At 36.0% G+C, this 14,010-nt stretch overlaps 1 protein-coding gene across 1 annotated transcript in view; it reads left to right on the forward strand.

The window, feature by feature from the left end:
• The first annotated feature begins 215 nt into the window (after positions 1-215).
• LOC114462810 (protein kinase C delta type-like) overlaps positions 216-14,010 on the forward strand; it is a 44,560-nt gene continuing 30,765 nt past the window's right edge. The window contains exon 1 of the mRNA XM_028445834.1: positions 216-385. The gene's annotated coding sequence lies outside the window, so the exon portion shown is untranslated. The remainder of the gene's footprint in view (positions 386-14,010) is intronic.

A 14,010-nucleotide genomic window follows, 5' to 3' on the forward strand; every position in this document is an offset into this window, starting at 1 on the left:
GAGTAGATTTGTTGAACTTACATTTGGGAATATAGAATTTACCATATAAAACGAACAGGTTTACAATGAAATCAACTTTGTTATCCTTATCTTCGAAGAAGAAGAAGAAGAAGAAGAAGAAGAAGAAGAAGAAGAAGAAGAAGAAGTCTTTAGGAAAACACCTGGATTACGTCACACGCTGTCTCCTCCTCCTCCTCGTGCTGCGCTGCAGCTGCTGAAACACAAACAGACACAGTGAGTGAGAGGCTGAATGAGCTGCAGACTGAACCAACACTTCCTCAAAACACACTTTAGCTTTTCAACTCGCAACTTTGGTGGTAAATACCAGTGCGGAACGTTGTAGAAAGTCTACAAACAGGACCCCGTTCCCTCTGGACGAAAGGCGGTGAGTTACAGTCGGTGTTTGTCATTAGTTTGTATATTAGAGCATTGAATGTCTGATTGTTTCCGTGCTGTCACTGCGGTGTGACTTCGTGTTGTAGTAAAATGTTTGGAGTGGACTTTCTGTGGCTGCTAACTTTATTATTATTTACAAATGTGAACACTTTAAGATACAAAACAAAAAGTCAACAATTTCTGTTACCTCAACTTTGAAGTTTTAATGCAAATAGAAAGTAAACACTGCCATAACAAGAGTTCAACTGTATTACTATTGTCAACTGCACCTGTGTGTGTGTGTGTGTGTGTGTGTGTGTGTGTGTGTGTGTGTGTGTGTGTGTGTGTGTGTGTGTGTGTGTGTGTGTGTGTGTGTTAAAACACGTGTCAAATTCAAGGCCCGGGGGCCAAATCCGGCCTGTAGAGCATCAAAGTTGGCCCGCTCGAGATGGTACCTAATACAGTTGTAAATATCTCAGCCACTTCAAATACAAACATTCAATTAAAATCCACAACATGTGCATAATTCACACAACAGCAGTAATTTTTAATCTCAGATTGTTGAAAGAACTTGAATTTTTTCCACAAAATTACTTGAAATTACCAAAATCAGGGCTATTTGGGTCCTGCAGGAACTGGTATACTCAATAACTTTATATTTTATATATCATTTATACTTGAAAGTGCAAACCAGGGCACATTAATGTTGAATGTGTGGCCCACTTAAGGGCAAATTGGTCCGTATTTGGCCCCTGAACTAAAATGAGCCTAACGTAGGTCTTATACTCTTACAGAATAATGTTAATAGAGTAAAGAATAAATGCAGTTAGAATAATGTAAATTACAAGAAAGGATTATAAAAAATATTCTCTTATTATTTTTTTTGTACGTACTTTTATATATGGAATTTCAAAAGTTGCGTACTCAGCTGTGGGCGATATGTTTTTTTTTTTTTTTTACTGTTGATAATTGGTTTTATTTTTGCTAGGTGGAAAATCCTATTGTTGGCCAAAATAAATACTCTGATTGGCCAGATTTTGGCCAATCAGAAAAATTAATATTGACACTAAAACCTGAAAACATTTAGCAAATATATCTTGAGTCATTGATTGACTTCATACAAAATTACGGTACGCCAGTTAGGCCAACTATTCATCAGCATGCATGGCTATGCTGTACACTCTCACCACCCCTGCTTAAAAAAAAAAAAGGAAAAGTTAGTGTAGAGCTAGGGCTGGGCAAAAAATCGATTTAATCGATTGATCGAATTTGTAGATAAAAACAAATTTTATTTTCCAAATTCAAGTTTAAAATTTTAATTTAATTTTCTTCAATTTTTAATTATTTTTTTCCCACCATAGTTTTTTCAGACTATTTTCGCATTCCGATGTGAGCCAGCCCCCTTTTTGTTTACATTTGTTTACCCTTTGAGTAGGCTATTTGTGTGCCACAGGCATGTTCATTTTTTTTTAAATTTTTGCGCTATGCTGAGATGCTAAGGGAAGAGTTTATTATTTTTTTAATTGTAATGTTATATGTTGTAGAATATGTAGTTATCTGATTTCTTAATCTGAAAATTTAAGTTACTGTGAAGTAGCTGTTGCACTTTTGCGTAAACCTGGGATAAAGCTTGAAATTGCTGAATGACAGAGCCTCACTTACTTTTTATTTTGGGATTGTTCGATGTATTTAAACTCTTAAGGACAATTCCAGCACTAAAGTTGCACTTTTGACAATATATCTGATGTCTGCCGTCATTTTTAACTGCATTGAAAAAAACAAATCGAAAATCAAATCGAAACGCGAATTTTTCTTTAAAAAATCTGAGATTTTTTTTAGGCAAAATCACCCAGCCCTATGTAGAGCCCTGATGAGTTTTCAGCATGTCAACAATAAAAACATGTGTTTCAAAGGTGTATCATTTGGCAACTCGCTGACTCATCCCATAGTCATCAAGAAATTATATCATCTCTGTTTTATTCTGCTGTTTTTATTGTGTTTATTTTAATGACTGCCCTGTACAGTGTCCTTGGGTGTTCTGAAAGGCGCTTTTAAATAAAATGTATTATTATTTATTATTATCTTTTATGTTTAATGCTTACTCTGCTTTCCACCTGTAGTCCATCTATCAGTCCATTCAGGTTTGGGATTTTTTTTAAATTTTTTATTTAGTTAAGCGTTTGTGTCATTTTATGTACACTTGTGTAATGTATCTCCATTAATGCTGGTTAAACACAAATGTAGTTTCAACTGAAAATGTTTTTCCTCATTGCAAGTTTTGTGTTCCATAGAAACAGACTGTTCCAGTCTTGTTAAATAGCCGAAGGAAAAAACTAAAATCCGGTGCAAAAAAATCCCTAAGAGCCATAGAAACATACACGCCTTCAGTCATAACCTAATAGCATGTAAAATATATTTTTCTCAGGCGTATTCGTTACCTAAAGCAGCATAGAATTGGTTTATATTTACAGATTTGCAGAGAAGCCAGTAGGTTTACATCAGTGTTTTTAACCTTCAGTGAGCATGGAGCTTTGTTTTGTTACAATATCTTCCTGTGTGTCATTCCTATATCCCACAGTAACGTAATTAATTCATTCAGTGCCAGCCATTCTCAGATTTTCCACCCCCCTCAGTGCCAGCCGTTTTTCAGCATTTTGACTGAGTTTAAAGACCCACAGAATATTTTCTACTATGACTATCTGAAATCTGACACCAGAATAGAGCACGTTTTATACAAATCTTCAGTTTCAGAGCAAAAAGCTGAGAAAAAAGCCTTTTTGTAAAAAAAAAAACCCTGCCAGTGACTTTAAAGCTATTTTTTTTGCTTTCGTGACAACTCTTAACATCTGAACATCGTTTCCTTATATAAAACAAAAAAAAACCACAGACCGGGCTTTTGATGGCAAAATTATTATTTATCTATCTGGGTCAGAGTTGAATGTATTTCTTACTGTATTTTGGCGTTCCTCCAACTTTCTCTCCCGTCAGTCTGCACACACGCAACTTCCTCTTCCTCCCGGACATACAGAGTGTCACTGCTTACCCCGTTTTTTTATGGTTTTATCTCACAATCGCCACATTATCCACGAATTCAACACTTGCTCTGGTCGGAGTGTGCGCTGCTGGGAACGTCAACCCTGTACGTAGCGCCATTTTCTGTCTCGTAAACGCCTTTCCTCCTCTCCCTCGTAGCTCTGCGGAGCATGAATGATCTCCCATCCAAATGTGCACTGCTACTTCCTACATATCACCTATTATTTTGCTATCTGGCTCACAGGCTGGGGGTTATTTTGTACCCACCTCCACACACACCCCTCCTCCCCCCTCCTCCTGACACGCAGGGATGACCCGTTTGGCCCGGTTAGTTGATGGTTTTATCTCACAATCACAACATTATCAATAATCCACTCATGTCCACACATGTTCTGTGTTAGTATGTGGTGCTGTGAGCTGCTGGATACTTCACAATATCACTCTGTAGCGCCATAATCACCCTTCTTTTCCTGCTCCTTCCTGCTTTGCTGGGTAGCATCAGTGGATAATCTCTCATCTAAAGGTGCACTGCTGTCATCTTCAGGACACAGTTGGTCACTACAACACCCCACAGTTTAGATATTGATGAGAGACCTCCGCCAGGGTGTTTTCTAGTAATCCCCGGGAAAAATGCAAATGACGAGCTATCTCGTCAATGGCACTGAGCGTTTGGATTTGAAATGACGAGATATCTCGTCAATGGCACTGAGTGAGTTAATTGTAGCTTCAGACAAAAACCCACAAAGTAATGGTGCCAGAGACCATAAAGTCCACAAAATAATGGTGCATTGTTCTATGAATCTGTGATAACCACATTTATTTATTTATCTGAATAATATCCACTGTTATCCAGGAAGTTTATTATTTTTTACGCCATAGTATATAGTCTTCTTAAAGATGTAAATCCTTATTTTAATTGGAAATAAAATTGGTTTAAAGTGACCAACAATGATAGGAAAAGGTGGTTAAATGGGATTTTTGAAAACCACAGAAATTGGTTAAAAGTAGTGTTGCAAATTAGAGTGGCCAAAAACACACAGAAAAAGTGGTAAAAAGGGTTCAAAGTTTCAATAAGGGCTTAAAAGTGGCAGAAATGGGGGGTTGGAGTTAATGTAATTTTAAAAAGTAGGAGCAACTTTAAACTGGCAAATAATGCTCATGACAAATAGTGAAAAAAAGTGGTTTAATCAGCCTAAAATAAACGTTAAAAGTGACAATAATAGATCTAAAAATGGTATAAAAGGTAGTGAAATGGGATTTTAAAAACCACAGAAATTGGTTCAATGCTGCAAATTAGAGTGGCCAAAAATGAACAGAAAAAGTGGTGAAAAGGGTTCAAAGTGTCAATATTAGAACAATTAGTTTAAACTTGCAAATAATGGGCATGACTAATCATGAAAGTGGTTAAATTGTCAAAAAAATCAGCATAAAATAAGGTGAAAGGAAATTCAAAGTGATAATAATAGGCCAACATATGTGACATTAGACGGGAAATGTGGTGGGAAGGGTTTTTAAGTGTCGAAAATTTCTCGAAAGTAAAAAATATTTGCAGAAAAGGCACTGGAATTTGATGGAGAAGTGGCAGAAATGGGAGTAATGTAGCAAAAATGCATTAAAAGGAGCAAGAAAAAGTGATTAAAATAGGTTAAAATATGGCAAGTTTGGTTTAGTTGCAGAAAAAGGGTGAAAATAAGCAAAAATGGGCTCAAATTGTTCCACAGCATGCTGACACTGACACTAATAATAATCATTCATCATTGTTGTGATAAGCAGAAGAGGGTGACATTTTATCCGACTTCCATGTATTCTGCTTTTCTTCCTTTTTTTTCTCAGTGCTCGTGGTGAAATCTGTGTGAAAATAATGAACAGCAGCCAGTGAGTGACCATTAACACCGTGCTGGTTCTGAGGTGGTTTCATGTTGTGTTGCTTAGACCAAAGTCCAATATCCTGACATAGCAAAGGTCCATTTTTATGGCACTACCGTTGCTGAATGGAATCACATTAATTCCTCTCTGTGTGGTGGTCACTTGTGCTCCTTTTATTCTGCATTATTCACATTTGATGTTGTCTGTACCAGGTTTCTTAATCGTTGACTTAACCCAGAACAGGTGACGTAGGATGCTAAGGGAGGTATGCGTTTTAAAGCTAAGCCAGTGTGAAGATTAGCCTGCATTCTTGTGACTATAAACAGTTCAGGATCAGCCTTCATAAAAGCCACAGTCAATGGCACCAGTTGCGAGACACTGAGTTACATAAAAAACACAGTGCTGTGTTTGGAAATATTTCGTACTGAAATCTTGTGTGACTCTCCAACCCAACTGTGTGTGTAGTAATACTCTTGATCTTATTGTTATTTTCTGGTATCAGCAAAGCTTGGATGGTTCATGAAACACTATCTGCCTGCAATGGCTGCTGAGTCAATATTTAGCTTGTGGCATCAGAGACATCACAGTGCTTTGTGTTTACCATGGATACAGATGTGAGGCTTTACAGAACATACAGGTCTGTCTCCTCAGTGCTGAATCATCAAAAGACACAAATCACACTGAAAATACAGCAATTAAATCAACATTTAAATGACTGAACAACAGACATTTAGACAAAAAGGATGAACGACTAGAGATGGAAATTTGCATGGTGCTAAATCTGGTGCAGCCATCTTTTTATTCATAAAAAAATGTAACCGCACATTGTTCTTTAAATAAAAACAAAGGAAGAAACTGTTAAATGCGCCAACAACAGGCAGTAGTAACATTAATGATCAATATGATCAACAATAATGGCATCATTCACAATATAAAAGGCAAGAAAACAAACATTATTCAAATAATAAATCCTTCATCAGAACAACTGTTCAGCTTCCAAAAACTACATTTAGCATCAGAATCTGAATCAGATGTACTTTATTGATCCCAGGGGGAAATTACTTTTTTTTAAAGAGGCCTAAGAAATATTGCAGATGAAAAGAAGAATAACTTAACAAATAAAAGAGAGAAAATGATTAAATACAAGGGCAGTATTACAGTAAAAGAAATAAAAAATAATGAAAAATGTACAAATATAATCCAGACATATACAAGAATCAAGACGCTGTTGGTTTGAAATGAGGAGTTGTTTGATCGCCAATAACCAGGTGAGATGGAAAAAGAAACCAAAGTAAAGGATATCAACCTATTACTAGGGATGTAACGATTAATCGTAAGGCAGTTAAAAATCGATTCATAGGTACCACGGTTCACATCGAAGCTCTGAAAATTGAATCGCAGTACTTTTTTTAAACAGCAGAGGGCGCTATATATTAATCCTTCCAGAAGCGGAGGTGACGGGCGGAATCTGCTACAATTTTCTTTCTGGCCGCCATTTACTGTTAGACATGCTCATAAATGATTCTTTACTCCTTTAGCACCGAAAGAATATCTGTAATATTACGTGAATATCTGTAAAAGTCACGTTTTTCTATTAGCTCTGTCTGCTAGCATAGCTTCTCTTCTTCACTGGTGGAATAACTGCATGCCAACCGACCACTGGGTTACCAGCGCCCTCTGCTGGTCTAAACAAATATCTGACGTAAATACAGTAAACTGACTGTTTTTTTTTTTTTTTTTAAAGTCCAATTGTTAAGGCACAAAATACATTTTCAGTTGCACTTTTAAAAAGAAAAAGAACTATTATGCAGTTTTACTATAGAACCAGAATTTAAATTAATAGGTTTCTTCTTCATTTGTATTATTCCTTTATGTATTTCATTCAAGATTTATTTTTAGTTAAATTGCATCATTTTGCATAGTTTATCAAGGGATTCTTTTGACAATGAAAAATAAAAGAAAAATAGTACAGTATTTTCCCCAAAAAAATAAAGGAATATTTTTCAGTCATTTGTCAACATTCCCATTTTGTTAAATAAATCTTGAGAAAATAGTATCGTGAACCCAGTATCGTGAATCGAATTGTATCGGGAGTTGAGTGAATCGTTACATCCCTACCTATTACTGAGTACAAGTTGGTGACGTAGACATACAAACTGATTTTATAGATTTTATACCATCATGTCTTCAAATATCTCAGTTATGTTCTCCATAGATAATCTTCTCTGACCTGAGTTCATTACATCGTTACCAAACAACGCTAACATGCTAATATTAGGTGCGGTTAAATGAGGTTCTGCTATGACCGGGTTGAATTATATTATTAAGGTGATAACTCTAAGGGCCCACAGCCCCCAGTAGCATTTCAACCTGCTCACACGCTACACCATGTATATCTCACGCAGAGAAATTACTTGGATAATAGTGATGTGTCGGTCGCTATCGAAACGACTCTGAGAGCCGGCTCTTTGACGTGACCAACAGGAGCTCCTGATCAATATGTTTGTGTTATTATTGCTTTCTGTGGTGAGCAAAGGGAGAGGGGTGGAGTTATACACACTGTTTTTGTCACTCAGCTGCAGTCAGAGCAGATGAGACGCCTTCGTGGAGAGTAGGGTTAGCAACTAAACCAAAATTAAGAACACTAAACAAAAAGAGACCAACTCCCCCCCCCCCCCCCCCCAAAAAAAATAAAAAAATAAAAACTTAAAAACTAACAGATGTTTAAGCTTGCAATTACACCCCACTTAACAGTCTTTTGATTAAATTTGATATTGTAATATTTAACAATACAGGACAAAGCTAATTTATGTAATGTGGGTCTAAAGCAGACATGGTCTGCCCGCGGGCCTCATGCACCACTCTGTCTAATTTTATGCGGCCCCCAAAGTAAATGTACAAAATGACAAGAGCGAGAATACATTAAAAAAATACAGCATTTCAGGAAAATACAGTAAAAGACAGAAAATACTCCAAAAACACATAAAATGACTACTGAAATGAACAAAACGACAACAGTTCGTTCAACAGTACACAAAATGACTCAGAAAAATATTAAAAAAGTACAGAAAATGACAAAAGTACACAAGAAGACAAGAAAAACACAAAAAAAAATGACTCTGCAAACCCACAGTATTAACAAACAAGCAAAATGACAATAGAAATACTCAAAAAAATGCAAAAATGCAGCACAAAGACACAATGTGACTGCAAAAAACATATTTTACAGGAAAAATACACAAAAGGACAACAGAAATGCATAAAATGCCTCACAACGAGTAAGTCGACAACAAACATACCCAGAATGACAGAAAAACACACAGAATTGCTATGAAAACATTTAGTTTTTTCCTGTATTAATGCTCAGATTGGTCATTATTCTAAATGCTGACATGAGTGTTGAATAGGGATGTGACGATTCACTCAACTCCCGATACGATTTGATTCACGATACTGGGTTCACGATACGATTCTCTCACGATTTATTTTACAAAATGGGACTGTAGACAAAAACTTTTTTGGGGAAAAAAACTAGAAAATACTGTATTATTTTCCTTTTATATTTAATTGTCAAAAGAATCCCTTGATAAACTATTCAAAACAATGCAATTTAACTAAAAATAAATCTTGAATTAAATAAATAAAGGAATAATAGAAATGAAAATGAAGCCTATTAATTTAAATTCTGGTTCTATAATAAACAATGCAAAACTGCATAATAGTTCTTTTTCTTTTTAAAAGTGCAACTGAAAATGTATTTTGTGCCTTAACAATTGGACTTTAAAAAAAAAAAACCCGTGATTACACTGATTTACGTCATATTTGTTTGGACCAGCAGAGGGCGCTGGTAACACAGTGGTCGGTTGGCATGCAGATATCTTGCAGTGAAGAAGAGAAGCTATGCTAACAGACAGAGCTAATTGAAAAACTTGACTTTTACAGATATACAAGTAATATTACAGATATTCTTTCGGTGCTAAAGGGGCAATGAATCATTTATAAACATATTTAAGAGTAGAAGGCGGCCAGAAAGAAAGTATTAGCAGACTCCGCCCGCCGCCTACACTTGTGGATAGCGCCCTCTGCTGGTTACAAAAAGTACTGCGATTCAATTTTCAGAAAATCGATATCAACCGTGATACCTATGAATCGATTTTTAACTGCCTTACGATTAATCGTTACATCCCTAGTGTTGAACATGTGGCACTTCGATCAAACACCTTTTTATGGCCCGGCTGTGATAAAAGTTGTCTACCTTTGGCCTAAAGCATCAAAGTCATGATTCATGTCGTAATTAGATAAACAGTAAGGTCTTTTACCTGCTTTCTGTGAAGTGTTTTGCGATTACACGTGTTATGAATTGGTGCTATACAACTAAAGATCGATTGATTAGTGAAGTAATTTTGAGAGGTAACGGCCTCTTTCAATGGCAAAATAAAGAAAATAAGAAACAGGAATCAGCAGAAGAAAGTTCATTTGTAGTTCTAAACATATTTAAGGTGTTTTCTACTAACTTTTTGTCTCTCCCATGAGGTTATTCTTCTCCTGCAGTGTCCATTGCAATTACAGTTGAGCGGTTAATTGAAAATGTATTTGCAAAGGTGTAATAATGTGTTGCAAATCAGAAAAAGGGGAATAAGACAACTAATAATACATAATTTACATAATACTTCGACTTGTTGAGGGGTTAATAGTAAATAAGAAAACAATTTGGGTGTATTACACAAGGCACTGTCAAGAACACTGAAAAACAGAAAAATAAAGAAAAACATTATAATACACAGTTGAATGGGGTAGAGAGGCCCACACCGATATTCTTTCAGGGGGCCCAGAATTCCTAGCAACTGCCCTGGTTACGTGTAGCCCTCAGTTAACACGGAACACTCAGAAGCCTGACGGACGGCTGCGCATCAATGGCATCTGGTTTCAGAGTCTGTCAGCGTTCGTTTTTCATAGATCTTCTGAACTTTATCACGACTGTACTTAGTCTGCGTTATGAAGATCAGTACATGGCTAGGATTAAAATTAAACCAGCATGCACAGGAAATGTAACCTGGCAAGAGCCAGATGGATGTGTAGCCCCTCCCTCTAACTGGAGTTCTTCACATCGATCTGGATCTGTGTCTGGTAATTTTTTTGGAACCAGGGAGGGACATGAACAGAATGCTTGAAGCTGATTGGGTGAAGCGCCTGTCCACCATGATTTTGTTTTAGCCAATCACATGGTAACAAATGATGATGTCGTCATCGGCATGCACCGCAGAGACAACTAGAAAACTTTCTTTTTGGATAGTAATGCTGCGGTCATTATGTCGTTAAGTGAATTTTGCCGTTTTTGCAACACGATTATGCGAGTTATGGTCACGTTAACCATCCGCCTGCATCGACATCTTTCTATTTTGATTTGAAGCTTTGCTATTAGGGGTAGCCCAGCACATATATATATATACTGTATATATATGATGAAAACTCATGTTGCTGTTTTATTATGTCACTGAAAAACAAAACAAAAAAAAAACGTGTTCTGGTAGTCGACTAGAATGCTGTTGACATTTTTAATGGTTCACAGTTTACACACCACAAGTGTGTTTCTGGTTGCATAAATAAGACTAATGTGGAAAGTATTACAAGTTAATCACTATTGCAAATGTGCAGTGGTGGAGGGCAAACCTACATACCGTTCCTTAACAGGAATGTGGCCAACTGAACTCTGGGTAATGATGTTTGATGTATTATTTCTTTACTGGACCTTGGTCTCATGGTTCTCTTTCAAGTTCACACACACATTCACACTCAGTCTGACCCTCTACACTCTACTCTCTATACAGCTACGGCTCAGACATTTTTTTTCTGACTTAAGTAAGTCTTTGTGAGTGTTGCAGAAATAGACACCGCTTTTAGTGTTTGTGCTGGAGAAACACACACACACACACACAGAGGGGGGATTCATTCCATGCTGGCGTAGCAGCTTTGACCTCCATCCATACAGTCCGCAGCACTCTGAGAAAAGTATAAATATTTGTTTCCAAACAGCAGCTCCTGTGATTCTCGTGTCCATTATTTGCACTCAGGTCAAGCTCATATTAAGTGAGTTCAAGTTTATTTTCTAACATGAAAACACATTAGTCGCTTGAGTGAATGTTTTAAAGCTGCTTTTTGACCTTGATTCGTAAACACTATCCCCTTGTCCTCTAACCTTGCTTGTGTTTCCTGTCCTTATTTAACCTGATTACTGACTGGGTGCCTCTATGTGGGTTTGCTGTGAGGTTTTTTTTTGTATACACATTCATGTAGCAAAAAAGTCCATACTTGGTCATGAAAAAATACATTTAGTTAGTTTTTGATGAATTAATAAATGAAAAATAAGCTGTCCGACAATGTGTGTGTGCCTGAGAAAATGTTAGACAATAATTTTTAATTTTTCATGCTACAAAGAATTAATATTCAGAGGTGTCTTTGCTCCAAGTTATTAATGTGCGTGATAGTGTGTGAGGAAAAAATGTGAATGCTTTGAGACAAGGTTAATGGGTGACAGCAATGCTGAGTAATTGGACAAACACTTTGCAAAGTATTCAAAGAATTGCATGTTTTCTTTTATTACATTTGTCATAACTTGGAACTGAACATTTAGTAAATGTTTTTAAAAACCATTCGAGCCACAGTCGTCGAGATCCCCTGATTTTGAGAAGTGGTTTATACATTTAACTCAGAAATGAACTTCAGAAAAAGGCAATATTGTTGTTTGTTTTTTTATTTAATTATTTTTTTGTTTTAAACAAAATAAAGTGGAGTATTGGGTTCCGATTGTAAAGTTGTGAATGCTAAAATAAACAGCAACTTCTTGCAACATTTAGTAGCAAAAATGTTTAAAAAACTGTGATTTTTTTTTTTTTTTAAATTTTGATCAGATTTACAACATTATTTGTGGGGTTTTTTTTCTCTCGTACTGGCAGATTTAACTTTTAGATTGAGATATAACATTTAGATTGAGATTTAACATTTAGACTCAAACATATTTAGATTTAAGATTTAGATTAAGATTTAAGAGTTAGATTAAGATTAAGATTTAAGATTTAGATTAAGATTTAACATTTAGATTAAGATTTAACATTTAGATTAAGATTTAACATTTAGATTAAGATTTAACATTTAGATTTAACATTGCCATTATAATTTGATGAGAGAAAAAAACACAAATTTCACAAATCTGGTCAAAGGCAACATAAGGAAATTCACACATGTTTTTTAAGCGCAGTTTACTGCTACATGTTCCAAACAGTTGGTGTTTATTTTAGCATGCACAACATTACAATCGGCGTCCCATAATGAAAGTGCAAATTGACAGGGAATTAACCCCCATATGCATGTTTTTGGACAGTTATACATATTTACACTGAATTTTTCAGCGTTAATGGGTGGTCAAAAAGACGGAAATGTTAATTCTCACGCAAAATATGACATGAAGGCCGATGCAGATACCGATGGCCGATATCTAAAGCCGATTTTGGAAGCCAATATTTGAGGCTGATATACTTTTTTTTTAAAAAGCACATTGATTATGAAAGACAATTGAAACACTCATATGATATAAATGTATTAGAAATTAAATACACCAATAGAACTCTTAACATTAATAAATATATTTATCCTATTATATCTGCTTTTTATTTGTAAGCCTATTGGCTTCTACCTCTCCCATGGACATGCTATTATTATTATTACTTTTTTTGTTACATACATCTGAATGAATGTTTTTTATATTCTTTCTATTTTCCTTTAATGGCTACTTTTAAGTGCTAAATCATTTCTTTTTTAAAAAGTCTACATATCGGCCCAATATATCGGCTGGCTGATATATCAGTCGACCTCTTATTTTACTATTTTGGGTCAATATCACACATTTACAAGCAATTTTCCAGATAGATTTCCAATCTCACACAAAATCTTGCATGATTTCAGTGTGTGCATTGGTACAGCAAAAAAACTAATAAAATGAATAACAATATCCTGCACAGGGTCATAGGGGCCAACACGTACCCATATGGAATTGAGACACAAAAATAAATCAACAGTAAAAAAAAAAAAATAGACTTCTCAAGAGGTAGTTTTTCAGTTGGATTTGAACATAACAAAAGCGGTGTCTCCACTTTTCAGTAGACAAGCTCCTCAAAGTTATTGCCGCTGACAGGCCAAGCCAGTCACACAGCATGAAGGCAGCCTGAGGGCCTCTCACCACTGCTGGCACTTTTACTTCTGCTTTTGTTGCTGAGTCCAAAGCAGACAGCCACCAAAGAGAACAACTGCATATTGGAACTGAAGTGTAAAAACTAAGCGTCTTCAATTCTAAATGTGAACATCGTGCATCAGAAATGTTTTTTCAGAAGTAATATTGCATTGATTATCATCATTTTCTCGCAGTGGGTGACAGAGGGAGTTCATGTTGTGTCACAGTGTGAAACAGTCTGGCAGTAGTCAGTCAACCTGTCTGTTCTCTAAAGAGTGGGCTCTCGAGGCTGAGGCTGTAAAGTAAACAAGAAGAACTGGCTTTCTGCTCTTTTTCACTTTCACTCCTCTCCTTACATACTATTTTAATCATTAGTGTCACTGTAGCAGAGAGACTTTTCTGCTTTAATACTGCTTGCTCATGCACAGCGAGGAATACATAAAGTATGAATATGACACCACCAGCATATTCAAGGCTTCTCATTGTTTTTAGTTCATCCTGAGATTATCCTA

The sequence above is a fragment of the Gouania willdenowi genome, chromosome 5 (assembly GCF_900634775.1).
Source record: "Gouania willdenowi chromosome 5, fGouWil2.1, whole genome shotgun sequence".
In the NCBI taxonomy this organism is placed as follows: Eukaryota; Metazoa; Chordata; class Actinopteri; order Blenniiformes; family Gobiesocidae; genus Gouania; species Gouania willdenowi.